This window comes from Coffea arabica, chromosome 5c (assembly GCF_036785885.1).
Source record: "Coffea arabica cultivar ET-39 chromosome 5c, Coffea Arabica ET-39 HiFi, whole genome shotgun sequence".
NCBI classification, from domain to species: Eukaryota; Viridiplantae; Streptophyta; class Magnoliopsida; order Gentianales; family Rubiaceae; genus Coffea; species Coffea arabica.
This window is the reverse complement of record NC_092319.1, coordinates 44,406,507-44,422,148: the sequence shown is the minus strand read 5'-3', so window position 1 is coordinate 44,422,148 and position 15,642 is coordinate 44,406,507. Positions and strand designations below refer to the sequence as shown.

The window sequence follows — 15,642 nt, the reverse complement described above, 5'->3', positions numbered from 1 at the left end:
TTATTGCCTTATAACCCAAAATTGATGTTACCTAAAAAGATTTAAAAAAAAAAAAAGAAAAAAAAAGAAGCCTAGACTCACTGTTGAAAAAGTCGAGTCATAAGATTTCATGCTCATTCTTTCTGACAAAGTTTGCCAGGTTTACATATTGCACGTTGCTAGGCTGGGACTAAAGTGGACACAATTCAATGGAAAATGTGCAGAGGTGGGTCTTTCTGCGGGTTTGTGGACCGAGAAAATTCCCCGTTTGTAGCTAGCGCCTAGCAGAAATGGTTGCTGGTTCATACATTTTTGAGCCATCAACGTGAGAACAGCGTGACGGTTTGCTTCTTGATTTTCAATGTGGGGAGCCCAAAGTCGCCTGACCATGCATGCGAGGACTCATGAGATGATCATCTTCGTCAAGCCACGTCTCCCAATCCCATTAAATTCTGTTTGACTTCTCCTGGGGCAAATTGCAGATTTTCTGCGGTGTTGAGCATGACAAGACTACTGTTGCTTGAGATTGCATCAACGGCTGTTGTCACAGGGGCTCAATACAAGCCCCTGCAAGCCAATCGTGAGCAGTTTCAGTCGAGTTTAAAGATATTAGATCGCGAGTCGGTTTGGTTTTATATATATATATACATTCATAATATTTAATTATTTGTTAAAAATAATAATTATTATTCTTTAAACTCGACCTCGAACTCGAGTTTTACATTAAGAGTTCGTCGAGTTCGAGTTTAGTAAAATTAAGTCGAGCGTCAGTTCGATTGAATCAAAACTCTACTCGACTCAACTTAATTCGTGTGTAACCTAGTTGCCACCAATCGTTTAAAGTAGTATTGTGGGTATTTTTCCCCTCAACAATTTGCCAAGGAAGTGTTTAATTAACCAGTTTTGCATTTTCTAGCCATACATCGTGGAACGGGAGCAAGTACGCTTCAATTTTTATTACATAAATTGGTATACATTCATATAACTTTATTGTACATAAGAAATTTGTTGATATGAGGGGAGAAGCGTAGGATCGGAAGCATAGGTTCTCTCTCTCTCTCTCGACACAAATTCCATTTTACTCATATGTAAGTGTAATCATGTTTGAAATTATATCTTAAAATTTGAAAGAAGTATAACAATAGTACCAATTACACAAAAACTATACCTGCCCCCAATACCCACATCCTAATAATGGCCAATGGGATGGTGACTAAATAGGCTTATTTACAAAGACCCCCTTGAAGCTTTTATGGTGTTTTTATTATTGATTTTCCGAATTAGAGTAATTTCCCACCAATCCTTTCGAGAGTAGGTTTAACTATTTACGTCTTCAATCACTCCAATTTATAAGTTTTACCATTCCCCGTTCTCCATTGCATTCATAAGAACATTTCGAAATTGATAGCCAATTTGTGTTTGTTAACATTGCATCAGCCCCTAGAGAAGATTTACGTACGTTATACGTTATGACAAAATTAAAGACTGCAAAGGGACCACTACAATTTAAGAAACAAAAATGAGACTCACAGAGACCTTTTTTTTTTTTTTTTTTTAATTTATTGGGGGATGTTTTTTATGTAACTAAAAAAAAAAAACTCAAGAAGTTAAGTTTAATATCTTTCGTAAAACTAGGCCATTCCGATTTTGGTTTTCGAATGCACCTCGACCTAAATAGAAGCTAAATGGTTAATAAATTTAGCAACATTCTATGGTTCTTTTATGCGTGGAAGTAAATGATCAACTCAAGGAGTTACAAGTTTAATTAACCATCACGAAATAGAAAAAAACTGAGCAAAAGATATGGAAAAAAATGGGTAAATACACAAAAGAGCAATTAATTAGGATTTAGGAATTAATTTGATACTAATGGCATTGCTTGGAGCTTTATATGAATATGAATTCTTCAAGATTACATTTAAACTTGCACAAAACACCCCCAGTTTCGAGGTTTTGCTGCCTGAAATTCCGCAAAGAGAGAGAGAGAGAGCCCTTCTTCTTGTCGAGAATAAGTACTTGTATATATTTCTTCAGTTTGAGTTTTGTAGGTATATTTGTCTCAGTGCTTTTATCCGTTACCGGTAAAACCATGCAAAAGCAAACAAGATGCTGTTCACTTTTCCAATGCACCATTCCAAACTCACATCTCCATGTTTCCTAAGATGATTTGGTATTCTTTAAACTTTAGCACAAAACAGTAAAGCATTGACTACTAGTAGAAGCACTAGTACAAAGCAATTTTTTTTTTCAAGAAAAGATTGATACCATCATGGCCAAGCTTGAATAAAGTAATATAACATACTTGTTCTACAATTTCTGTTGAGCCTAACAATTTCTTTGAAAAATTCTGAAGGCACTTTTACGTAGTTTACAAGGTTAATTACCACATTACATGTTACAACTACCAAAATAATCCAAGATAGTCACTGGTTCTTTTTTCTTTTTTTGTAAATTCTTCGAGAGAGCATTCTCAAGAGGAGAGGTAGCCCCCCTACAGGCTACAAATCCATTAGAACATTACAACGAATCTAGTAAATCCAGTAGAGAAACCAAAATTTTTTTACGCTTTTTTCATGAATATATTTTTCAATGATCTATTTATCTTAAATACGTTACATTGTTATAATATATTTTCTATAAAAAAAATTCCAAAAAAATAGCAATCCATATGGACTCTGAAGTTTGTTGCATGCCAATCACAAGTTATTTTAGAAAATGAAAAAGAAGGCCATTACACTAGCTTGCAATTAATTTTGTGGAATTCTCTTTTCGAATTTATTTTTTCTATGCAAAAAAAAAAAAAAAGAGAAAGGGTGGCGATTTGAATGAATTTCTGGTTGGATGGTAACTTTTGATGTTGTCTGAGCTTGGTTTTGGATCAAAACTGATAGATAGCTGATTATTTTGATCATGCATGTAGCTGAAATGAGTCGTGGATAAAAAAAAAAGAAAAGAAAACTGAAAATGTGGCCGAATGAGGGGGGTTGAGCATTTGATCAGTTTTCTTTCGAATCTCAACTGGGATTTTCATACTGGATGTTTAAGATTAACTTGTAGCTTGCTAATCATCTTTTGCATATTGAATTGAAGTAAAAATTGAAGAAAATTATGGACAAGGCACCATAAGTTAAACTGTTAGATTGCTGGAAATTGTACATGGTTGCTGGCCGGATTAATTGAGGCTTTTGGTGAGATTATTTTTCTGGAATTGTGTGTTATTTGTTTTGGTTTAGGTTGGACAGATTATGAGCTATGTGTTTAGTGTTTCAAGCAAGTAAAAGATAGAGATTTGATGGACATCTTGAATTGACATTGCTGGAATTTTTTTTGGTTGTCGAAAGAAGAAAAAAAAATATCTGAATTCCTAAAGTTGTTTATGAGTTGAGCTAACCGTGACTTTGTTTTATGTTTTGAGTTAAATTTCTGGTTGATTGTTGTAAGGAATGATTGTTTGATGCTAAGAGCTAATGATTGATGAAACTCTTGGCCATTTGAGTAATTTTTACAAGAGTTAAATTTTTGGTGGAATTGTTTAAGTGGTTTGGCCGAAATGTACTTGTAAGGTCCATGATTTGTGGTTTGGAATTGTTTGGATGTCTTGGTTTTCTTTGTTTACTTTTGATTAGAATTGAATCTGTTGAGACCTAGGTCTAATGATTGATGAAACTCTAGTGAAATTGATGTTTGAATTGTGATTTTTCTATATTGGCAACTTGGGTTATAATGTGCAAATGAATTGGAATCGTGAAGTCCGTTTTGGTTCCTTGAATTCGAGTACTTTTGACCAAGTTTTGTTGAAATATTTTGTTCCAATACTAAGCTATAGAAAACTTGTTCGGCAAGAAAACTTGTTTGAATTAAATTGGTTCTAGTTGCACCTCTAGAAAGAAAAGTATCTTTAAAGAAACCCTACGAAATATTCTATCACTTTTATTAGTTTTAATTCTAAGAGGATTATTGATTTATTCCGAGGGAATAAACCAGTTATATACCGGATAATATTTTATATATAAACCAAGCGTTTGTATAGTAAAACTTATAATTTTTAAACTTGGTCTTTTAGGGTTTAGCGAGGACGTGGACTTCGATTCCCAACTTGATTTTTGAGCTTCACTTTTGGTGAGTGTCCGTGCTTGTTCTATGATCAACTTGTTAAAGTGCTTTCTTGACTTTTATGTGATAATTGGAATGTGATTTTTCTGATCCATCGAAGTGAGCAGTGTGTACTTTATCGCACTAGCCTTTCGAGTGGTGACTTGTTTGAAATGTTTTCTCGAATATCTTGCTTGCACTAGTTATGTACTGAGTGGGGGAATGTACCACACCTGAGGGTGGGAGGGTCTCTTATCCTAACTCAAGTACTGAAAACCCTGAAACCCCAACTAAGTACTGAGTGGGGGAATGTACCACACCTGAGGGTGGGAGGGTCTCTTATCCAAACTCAAGTACCAAAACCTTGCAACTGTTGACTGGAGCGTGGACTCGTCAACTAAACCACCAGGCAGGGGAATGTACCACACCTTAGGGTGGGAGGGCCTCTTATCCTGACTTGGTGACCACTTGTTGTGACGTCGTTGGGTGAATCCCTCGATTAGGCTATAAAAAGGTATACTCGAGTAATACCAAACCCTCTCGTGAGAAGAAGGGACCGGTGGGAGTAAGTTGGTTGGAGCGTGTTAAGGAAAAATAACAAATCTACATGGACCTTAGATAGTGAGAGTTGACGGAGGGTCAACTGCGATTAACTTTGATCAAACTTGTGAAAAATGGCTCCTGAGAGCCCTGTATCCTACTCTGTGCTGTTAAACGCTTTCCTACTTGTTGAATTTAAGCTTGGAGTTATTATTTGCTATTTGTTTTATATGATTGCATGTTTGGGGCACCACTGAGTTTTAGCTCACCCCACATTATTTGTTTTCCTGAACAGGTTATGGCAATCGAGAGACTTGAAATCTGCCTTTAGCTTTTGTATATGTTATTTCGAATAGGACTATGTATCTTTTGTCTTGGGTTGTCACTTGAAGTTGGAAAAGTGCAAACCTTAAGTTTTGGCTTGTATGAATGTATTTGAACTTTATGAGTTCACTTTGTAGTTTGTAATGTATAAGTGTAGTTATGTGTTAAACTGGTTGGAAGTGTACTTAAGAGTGAACGTTCGGACGTCCAATGGCAATGTTTCTCCGAAGTTAATGTGTTCCTAGTAGTCTGGTCGTTTAAAGGTTTGGCTTGTTCAGGTGACGAATTTTGTTTGGGTTTAATTTATACGTGGAAAGGGTTTAGTTGGTTTCCTTGCGTGAGTCCTGGCGAGAGTTAGGCAGGCGACCCGCCAATCCTCTGGTTCGCCTTATGGGGAAGTGGGGCCGTCACACTTTTAGTAGTATTTAGGTTTTTATTATTATTATTGCACAGGTTCAGCACCTATCAATTTTTGGCGCCGTTGCCGGGGACTGGCGTTATTATTTGTTTCTTTTTAAATTAATTTTTGATCTAACTTTCTGATGTTTTTCAAGTGTATGCCTCATTCTTCTCGTACAGGTGAATTAATTTTCGATCCCGAGGTAGAGAAGACTGCGCGTAGGACAAGAAAAGAGACCAGACAGCTCAGAGAGGAGCACTCCAGTGCTACATCTCAGAGACATGAGCCAGAAGTTGAACCAACAGATTCGTTCAGCGACACTTCGAGTGACTCTGACCAGGAGGAAGGAACCATGACTAATGCACAAACATTAAGGGAGTTGGCTGCTCCTGATTTAAATCAGCAGCCTTTATGCATTACCTTCCCCACCTTGAATGATAACACTCCATTTGAACTAAAATCTGGACTGATTCATCTTTTACCCTCTTTCCATGATTTATCAGGTGAAGAGTCGTATAAGCATCTCCAGGAGTTTGATATCGTGTGCAATAGTATGAAACCTCCGGGAATCACAGAAGAGCAAATAAAAATGAGGGTATTTCCCTTTTCCTTAAAGGATTGTGCAAAGGACTGGCTGTACTACCTGCCACCAGGTAGCATAACCACGTGGGACCAATTGAAGAAAAAATTTTTAGATAAATATTTCCTGCGTCCAAGGCTGCAAGTCTAAGGAAAGAAATTTGCGGGATCAAGCAGCACCCAGGGGAGTCACTCTATGAGTATTGGGAGCGGTTCAAGAAGTTGTGCAGCAGGTGCCCCCAGCACCAAATAAGTGAGCAGATGCTCATACAGTATTTTTATGAGGGGCTCCTTTTCAGAGACAGGAGCATAATTGATGCTGCAAGTGAAGGGGCACTAGTGAACAAAACCTCTTGGGAAGCAAGGGAGTTAATAGAGGGGATGACAGAGAATTCACAACAGTTCGGTACGAGGGAGGATGTCCCAGTACGCAAGGTGAATGAGATTGAGACATCCTCTATCCAGCAGCAGCTAACTGAGTTGACCTCGTTTGTTAGGCAACTGGCTGTGGGAAATGCATCCCAGGCCAAGGTGTGCGGGATTTGTACTGGTATGGGTCATTCTACAGACATGTGCCCAGCGATTCAGGAAGAAAGTGCAGAGCAAGTGAATATGGTTGGTCACGCGCCCGCGCCAAGAAGGTCCTATGACCCGTACTCGAATACGTATAATCCCGAATGGAAGGACCACCCGAATTTCAGTTATGGAGGGAATAGGCAGCCCAACTTTGCACCGAACAGGCAGTCTAATTTCGTGCCAAATAAGCAACCAGGGTACCAGCAGCAATACCAACCCCGACCACCCCCGCCCCCAAACTCTGGCCTATCTTTGGAGGAGATGATGAAACAACTGATGGCAACCATTACGCAAAAGGAAACTTGGACGGACTCCGAAATGCAGGACATAAGAAATCAGATGAGTCAAATGGCCACAACAATCAGCCGTTTAGAATCCCAAACCCAAGGTAAATTGCCGTCTCAGCCTGAATTAAACCTGAAGAACGTAAGCGCAATGACCCTAAGGAGCGGGAAGGAAATCCAAGGACCCGACCCTGTGACTCCTAAGAACAAGGACGAGAAACGAATCGAGAAAGAGTTGGAAGAGAAGGGCAGAGATACCAAAAATCCAAAGGTAACTTCGGATCCAATCATTGCAGTTAGGACTAATCCACCTCCCTTTCCTAGCAGGTTAGAAAAATCAAAGAAGCAAGACAAGGAGAAAGAAGTCCTGGAGATCTTTCGCAAGGTGGAGATCAACATTCCCCTACTGGATGCGATCAAGCAAGTACCTCGATATGCAAAGTTTTTGAGAGACTTGTGTGTCAACCGAAAGCGGTTGAAAGGAGATGAGCAAGTGGTGGTGGAGGAAAACGTGTCAGCAATGTTACAAAGGAAACTTTCACCGAAATGCCGGGATCCAGGTATGTTCACCATTCCCTGTAGGATAGGTAATACCTTGATTGGGAAGGCCATGTTGGACCTAGGAGTTTTAATTAATGTGATGTCCAAGTCTATATATGCTTCTTTGAATTTAGGACCTTTAAAAGAGACTGGGATAATAATCCAACTGGCTGACCGAACCAATGCGTACCCTGACGTGCTGATTAAGAATGTTTTAGTGAAAATTAATGAATTGATTTCCCTACTGATTTTTACGTGCTTGATATGGATGATGAACACTCTCACGACCCCTCACCTTTACTGTTAGGTAGACCCTTCTTAAGCACAGCTCGAACTAAAATTGATATTAATAAGGGCACCCTATCTATGGAATTTGATGGTAATGTCGTTCATTTTAACATTTTTGAAACCATGAAATATCCGTCAGATTCAAATGTTATCTCTGTTTTCTCTATGAATGTTATTGACCCTGCTATACAAGAAGTTTTTGAAATTGAAGGCAGGGATGAGTTGGAAGTCGCCTTGACCAGGCACTTCGAGTCAGAGACGGCGTCTGGAGTAGAGTTGAGTGAAGAGCTCAAATGTGTGATTGGAGCGTTGCAAACGTTGCCAACCACAAAAATAAGGTATGGTCTCGCACACATTTTTACACCTGAACCTCACCAAAGGTTACTTCCATCTGTGGTGCAGGCACCTGTTTTGGAATTGAAACCGCTGCCGAAACACCTTAAGTATGCATACTTGGGTGAGGGAGAGACACTCCCGGTAATCATCTCCGCGAGTTTATCAAAAGTTCAAGAAGACAAATTGATTCCAGTTTTAAGGGACCATAAGCAGGCGATAGGATGGACCATCGCTGACATCAAGGGAATTAGCCCCGCGGTATGTATGCATCGGATTCGACTCGAGGAGGGGGCTAAACCTATCCGGCAAGCTCAAAGGAGACTGAATCCCCTCATGATGGAGGTAGTGAAGAAAGAAATCTTGAAACTGCTGGAAGTGGGAATAATCTTTGCAATTTCAGATAGCCCCTGGGTGAGTCCGATACAGGTGGTCCCGAAGAAGACAGGGGTGACGGTAGAGCCAAACCAGGAGGGCGGCCTCGTACTAGTTCGAAAGCCCACCGGGTGGCGGCAGTGTATAGATTATAGGAAGTTGAACGCCGTCACGAAAAAAGATCATTTTCCCCTTCCTTTCATTGATCAAATGGTCGAGCGATTAGCGGGTCGAGCTTACTATTATTTTTTGGATGGATTCTCAGGTTATTTCCAGATTGCTATCGCACCTGAGGACCAGGAGAAGACTACCTTCACGTGCCCGTTTGGAACATTTGCATACCGGAGGATGCCATTTGGGTTATGCAATGCACCTGCTACCTTCCAACGATGCATGGTAAGTATCTTTTCGAAGTATGTTGAGAAGATTATTGAGGTTTTTATGGATGATTTCAGTGTGTATGGGGAAAGTTTCGATAACTGTCTAGATAACCTGAAATTAATTTTGGTTAGGTGTATAGAAACTAATCTTGTGCTCAATTGGGAAAAGTACCATTTTATGGTCGAGCACGGGATAGTTTTGGGTCATATAGTGTCATCTAAGGGTATTGAGGTTGACAAAACAAAAATAGATGTTATATCTATTTTACCTTACCCTGCGAGTGTGCGGGAAGTGCGTTCTTTCTTGGGTCATGCAGGTTTCTACAGAAGATTTATCAAAAATTTCTCGAAAATTGGAGCACCCATGTTCCAACTTTTGCAAAAAGAGGTGCCCTTCGAGTTCAATGAAGCATGTAAGAAGGCGTTTGATAGGTTAAAAGAGCTATTGATCTCTTCACCCATTATCCAACCGCCTGATTGGAACCTACCATTCGAGATTATGTGCGACGCTAGTGACTATGCAGTGGGCGCGGTGCTGGGTCAAAGAGTGGGAAAGGCAGCACATGCTATATACTACGCATCTCGAGCCTTAAACGGAGCTCAGTTCTAGTCTCACTCTCTTCTCTTTTGCTCTGCCTCCGCCAGTCCGCCGTGAAACTGGTGAGCTTTCTCCATCTCTGAGAAAGCCTCAATTCTGGTATTTTGTCTTTGTCAAAGACCATGAATTTAATGACCGACTGCTTCACTGCCTCGGAGTACTAATATTTTGGTTGTGTAGGAGTACTAATATACCGGTAGTGCCTCATCTAATGAGAAAAGGATCTTGAAATTTCTTGAGGTGTTGACTTTAGCTACTATTTGGGTGCTTGCTTTCCATGATTGGTGTTGTTGAATCTGTATTACATTAATGCTTTGCTTCGGCTTTTTTGCTTCGGCTTTTACCTTTTCCCACTTGAGGTACTAGATTTCATTCATGTCTGGCCCATGATGAATGATGTGGAAAAATATGATGCCCGTTCCTTTGTTTGATTGAATAAAAAAAAAGGACCGACTGCTTATCTGAGGCTATGATGATTTTTTTTTTATTATCAATACGAAACTAAATAGAAATCAAGATTTTGAGCTTTTCCGTAGCTTGGCTTGGTGAACTCTGGAGGGTCCATTTTCAGCTATATTCTGGATCTGTAGCTGGGAACATTCCTTTTGAAACAGAAATAAGCAATCCTCCATTCTGGTATTTTGCCTTTTTCCAGGTAAGCCTACCCGGACTGGGACCCGTCAGTTGCGGGTCCGGTAGAGAGATTAAGAGACCCGTTGGGTATTTGGATTGGGTCCGAAATTAATCCAGTATGACGGATCCGGGTCCGAATTTATTAATTTAGATCCGGACCCGGCCCGTTAACAGGCCTACTTGTGGCATAGGTGGCCACATTTTCTTATCAGGAATTAGATGAATTATACTTGCATATGTCTTTAAGTACATATTTCTTGAGAACCAATGGTCACAGTAGGATTCTAGCTTCTGTCTCTTGTAGATAATCTCCAATAAAACATGTTTACAAGGAAGTCCTGAAATTTGAAAAGCTCCACAATCACAACTTTTAACTGGTAAATTGACTATGTAAGTCCTGTTCATATCCCCCACTTCAAATACCTCATCACTAGCTATAGTGAGTTTACATTATCTTGATGTTTGTCCTATTTTTTGTAGTTTATCCATCATCTTTGGGGTGACAGCAGTGGTTAGTATGCACCCTTTCTGACATCTCTTGTGCATTTTCTTCATGAACTTCTTCCTCAACTCATCAACTAGTGTCAAGATAGGTTTCCCTTTTATCTCACCTATCCATGCATTAAAGGACTCAGTGTAGTTATTTGTGACATGATCATATTTTATTCTAGTATTAAAGGTATATCTACACCAAGTTATTTTGGAAATTTTCTTCAAATATTTTCAAACTTCTATATTTAGCTCCTTTATGCTGGCCATGGCTTCATTATGTCCTGCAATGTCAAAGTTTTTTGCTGCTTTCCAGAACAGGTTACTAAGCCGAATACCAGAAAATTGAGTTTTAATATTGCTACAGATATGCCTACAGCAATGCCTTCCACTAGCAATAGGCACTATCTTTTCATAAGCAAGATTCAAGCCCTGAAATAAAAACCAAAATATTATATTGTTACACTGATGACTAATAAAATCAAAATTGAACAAAACTATTTCAGAAATAATGTACCTTTTGCCTATCACTCATGAAGGTTAAAGGACCATTTTCTCCAAATGCCCCAAAAAACTTCTCAAAGTAATGGAAAAACCAACTCCAAGATTCTTTATTTTCATACTCAGTCACAGCACATGCAATAGGAAAAATGTTATTGTTAGCATCTAAAGTAACTGCTGTGAGAAGTACATCACCAAAAGGACCTTTAAAAAACATCTATCAAAACCAACAAAAAGTCTACAGCCTTCAACAAATCCATTTCTTTGAGCTTTGAAACTAATAAATATTCTTAGAAATCTAGACTCAACAAGAAAAGTAGGCCTATCATAATATATTTTACAAATGCTATGTGAATTGTATTTCCTGAGGAGTTTTGCACACTTTAGCAATTTGGTGTAGGATTCACTGTGACTGCCTTCAATCTCATTTCTTGCTTTTGAAAGTACTCTATAAATTTGCCATTTGGTTGGATGCATACCATATTTAATCATCTATTCTTCTACTCCTTTGGTGGACATGTTAGGGTGAATTCTCATCACTGGTACTAGTTTCTTTGCAATCCAATCAGCGGTAGCTTCTATATTCTTCCTATCCATCACACATGTGCGTTCACCTTGATAAGTTTTAATCATAAAGGTCATGGAATCTGCTACTGGTGATGCATGAATTCTCCATTTGAATCCTTCAACATCACAAATAGCAGTTACTCTGCTCTTTTCATTCTTCACTCTTACAATAGGAAATCCTTTCTGAATTACATAGTCCTTCAAAGCTGTTCTAAATGCATCAACATTAGTGAACAGTTGACCTTTCTTAAACTCTATGTCTCCTTTTGGGTTGTACTTCCACATTTTTATTTCAAAACTTGCTGAATAGGGTCACATTCTTCTTCATTTTCAGAATTAGGAACAATATCACCCTACTTATTATCATCAAAATTAGAAAAAGGACATGTCAGTATTCTCACTACTTGCCAGAGACATACTATCAACATATATATCCTTCTCATTGTCACTATCCATGTTGTACAGCCAGTTTGAATTAGAGCTAGAATCATTATATTCACTCTCAGAATCATCAATCTTAACAACAGATACGTTGTCCTTTCCTTTTTCTCCTAAACTCAAATCAGTGTTATGACCATTTTCATTCTCAAGATTGGTTTGATCACTCGGAATAACATCCATATCTAGCACATGCACATTAATCACCATTACAGACTTATACATTTTGAACATTTCACTAACACTATCATCATCTGTAATATCAAACATGCTACCTATCTTAGGAATTATGCACCTCATGTATATTAACTTATTCAGATACCCAGGGACTTCACTGAATACCTTGTCAACAACATAAAATAGCAAATTAATGTAACAATAGCCAATTAGATCGACATTTAGAATTCTCACTTGTTTTCCCTCATAGTGGACATATATGTCATAAGCAGGAAGAAGAGTCATCCTAAGTTTCAAAAGTGACAGTTATTGAGTAAAGAGGAAATCATAACACCTTACAATTGTACTAAAATTTTCTATATTTGTATCATAGACTAGTCATGAACTCAGACAATGACTAATACATCATGTTTATACAAGAGCTGCGAAGATCAAAAAATAGATCATGATACATCATCCATTGATAAACATGTCTTGAACAACTAAAATAGCAGACAGAATAGTACAGCAGCAAGTCTGAAAACAACTAGAATAACATCACATTTGCCATTGATCATTACTGACACATTCAAGTCATGATGCAAGAGCTAACATACATTCACTGTAGTCAGGTATTGCCTTATTATCATGCAAGAGCTAATGTCCAAATTTTGTGTCTTCAAGTGACAACATCAAAATTAATTTACTGGCTCAACTGTGATTCTTGCAAATTAACTGGAGTAGATGCTCAGATTTTGTTTCCTTTCTACTACCTATTGTGCTTCCTCTCTCACGGATCACAAACTTCTTATGAACTAAGCAAAAACTCCAGCTTCTTCTCTTATGTTTCCTTCTCTCAATGATCACAATTTTATTAGTCACAACACTCTCTTATGCTGCAAGCAGGCTGCTTGTCACCTCAAGAGCAGCTTGTCACAAATTGGCGCCATCTTTCTCCTCTATTGGCGCCTTGTGGTTGCCTCTACAAATAATGATTAAACATGCTTCAAGTCTGATCAGACAAGGACGGACTCTCAACTGCTTTAGTTAATTAGTTTAATTAGTTTAACATGCAAATAGTTTAAGTAGTTTAACAAACGATTTGTTAGTTTTCATGAAAGTAATTAAAGCTTTCATCTGGTAACATGAAAACAATTGGGGTACTCTAGTAAATTCACACTTTTACCTTAACAATTGGCTCTAAATTTTTTTAGGGAAAGTCAATGCTATTTCAAAAATTATAGGGGAGGTCAATGCTAGTGTTAGAAACCTCGGGGGAGGTTTCTGCAATTACCCCGTATATATGTATATATAGTAAAATTACATATATATTCATAATATTTTATTATTTGTTAAGAAAAATTATTATTTTATTCATTTTTTTAAAAAATAAAATAATTATTTTTATTTTTGAATGCAAGTTCGAACTCGAGTTTTACATTAAGAGTTCGTTGAATTCAAGTTCGAATTCAGTAAATTAAGTCCAGGGTCAATTCAATTAAATCAAAACTCGACTCAACTCAACTCAACTCGTTTGCAACTCTAATTGCCACCAATCATTTAAAGTAGTACTGTGGGCATTTTTGCCCTCAACTTGCCAAGGAAGTGTTTAATTAACCAATTTTGCATTTTCTAGCCATACATCTTAGTATTGGAGCAAGTACACTTCAATTTTTATTACATAAATTGGTATACATTCATGTAATTTTATTGTACATAAGAATTTTGTTCATATGAGAGAAGAAGCGTAGGTTCGGAAGCATAGGTTCTCTCTCTCTCCACACAAATTCCATTTTACACATATGTAAGTGTATTCATGGTTGAAATTATATCTTAAAATATGAAAGAAGTATAACAATCATACCAATTAGACAAAAATTATACCTGGCCCAATACCCACATCCTAATAATGGCCAATGGGATGGTGACTAAATAGGCTAATTTACAAAGAGCCCCTTGAAGCTTTTATGGTGTTTTTACTATTGATTTTCCAAATTAAAGTAATTTCCCACCAATCCTTTTGAGAGTAGGTTTAACTATTTACGTCTTCAATCACTCCAATTTATAAGTTTTACTATTCCCCGTTCTCCGTTGTATTCATAAGAACATTTCGAAATTGATAGCCAATTTGTGTTTGTTAACATTGCATCAGCCCCTAGAGAAGATTTACGTACGTTATACGTTATGACAAAATTAAAGACTGCAAAGGGACCACTACAATTTATGAAACAAAAATGAAACTCATAGAGACCTTTTTTTTTTAATTTATTGGGGGAAGTTCTTTATGTAACTAAAAAAAAAATACTCAAGAAGGTAAGTTTAATATCTTTCGTAAAACTAAGCCATTCCGATTTTTGTTTTCGAACGCACCTCGACCTAAATAGAAGCTAAATGGTTAATAAATTTAGCAACATTCTATGGTTCTTTTATGCATGGAAATAAATGATCAACTCAAGGAGTTACAAGTTTAATTAACCATCATGAAATAAAAAAAAAAAAAACTGAGCAAAAGATATGGAAAAAAATGGATAAATACACAAAAGAGCAATTAATTAGGATTTCGGAATTAATTTGATACTAATGGCACTGCATGGAGCTTTATATGAATATGAATTCTTGAAGATTACATTTAAACTTGCACAAAACACCAGTTTTGAGGTTTTGCATGAAATTCCGCAAAGTGAGAGAGCCCTTCTTGTTGTCGAGAATAAGTACCTATATATATATATATATATATATATATTTCTTCAGTTTGAGTTTTGTAGGTATATTTGTCTCAGTGCTTTTATCCGTTACCGGTAAAACCATGCAAAAGCAAACAAAAGGATGTAAAAATTCTGCTGTGATAGGAAAGGATGAATTACAAGGTGCTGTTCACTTTTCCAATGAACCATTCCAAGCTCACATGTCCATGTTTCCTAAGATGATTTGGCATTCTTTAAACTTTAGATAAGTTATACAATAATTGTCATCTCTGAAGAAAAAAAAATATAAACACTAGTACAAAGCAATTTATTTTTCAAGAAAAGCTTGATACCATCATAGCCAAGCTTGAATAAAGTAATATAACATACTTGTTCTACAATTTCTGTGGGGCATTTTAAACTAATTACCCTAACAATTTCTTTGAAAAATTCTTAAGGCACTTTTACGGAGTATACAAGGTTAATTACCACATTACACGTTACAACTACCAAAATAATCCAAGATAGTCACTGGTTCTTTTTTTTTTTTTTTGTTTGTAAATTCTTCGAGAGAGCATTCTCAAGAGGAGAGGTAGCCCCCCTACAGGCTACAAATTCATTAGAACATTACAACGAATCTAGTAAATCCAGTAGAGAAACCAAAAAGTTTTTACGCTTTTTTCATGAATATATTTTTCAATGATCTATTTATCTTAAATACGTTACATTGTTATAATATATTTTCTATAAAAAAAATTCCAAAAAAATAGCAATCCATATGGACTCTGAAGTTTGTTGCATGCCAATCACAAGTTATTTTAGAAAATGAAAAAGAAGGCCATTACACTAGCTTGCAATTAATTTTGTGGAATTCTCTTTTCGAATT

General features: G+C 37.2%; 1 non-coding gene across 1 annotated transcript; it reads right to left on the bottom strand.

The window, feature by feature from the left end:
* Positions 1-6,058: 6,058 nt before the first annotated feature.
* Positions 6,059-6,165, bottom strand: LOC113691153 (small nucleolar RNA R71). Its single transcript, XR_003448566.1, has one exon. It is a non-coding gene; the product is annotated as a small nucleolar RNA R71 (small nucleolar RNA).
* Between the last annotated feature and the right edge of the window lie 9,477 nt (positions 6,166-15,642).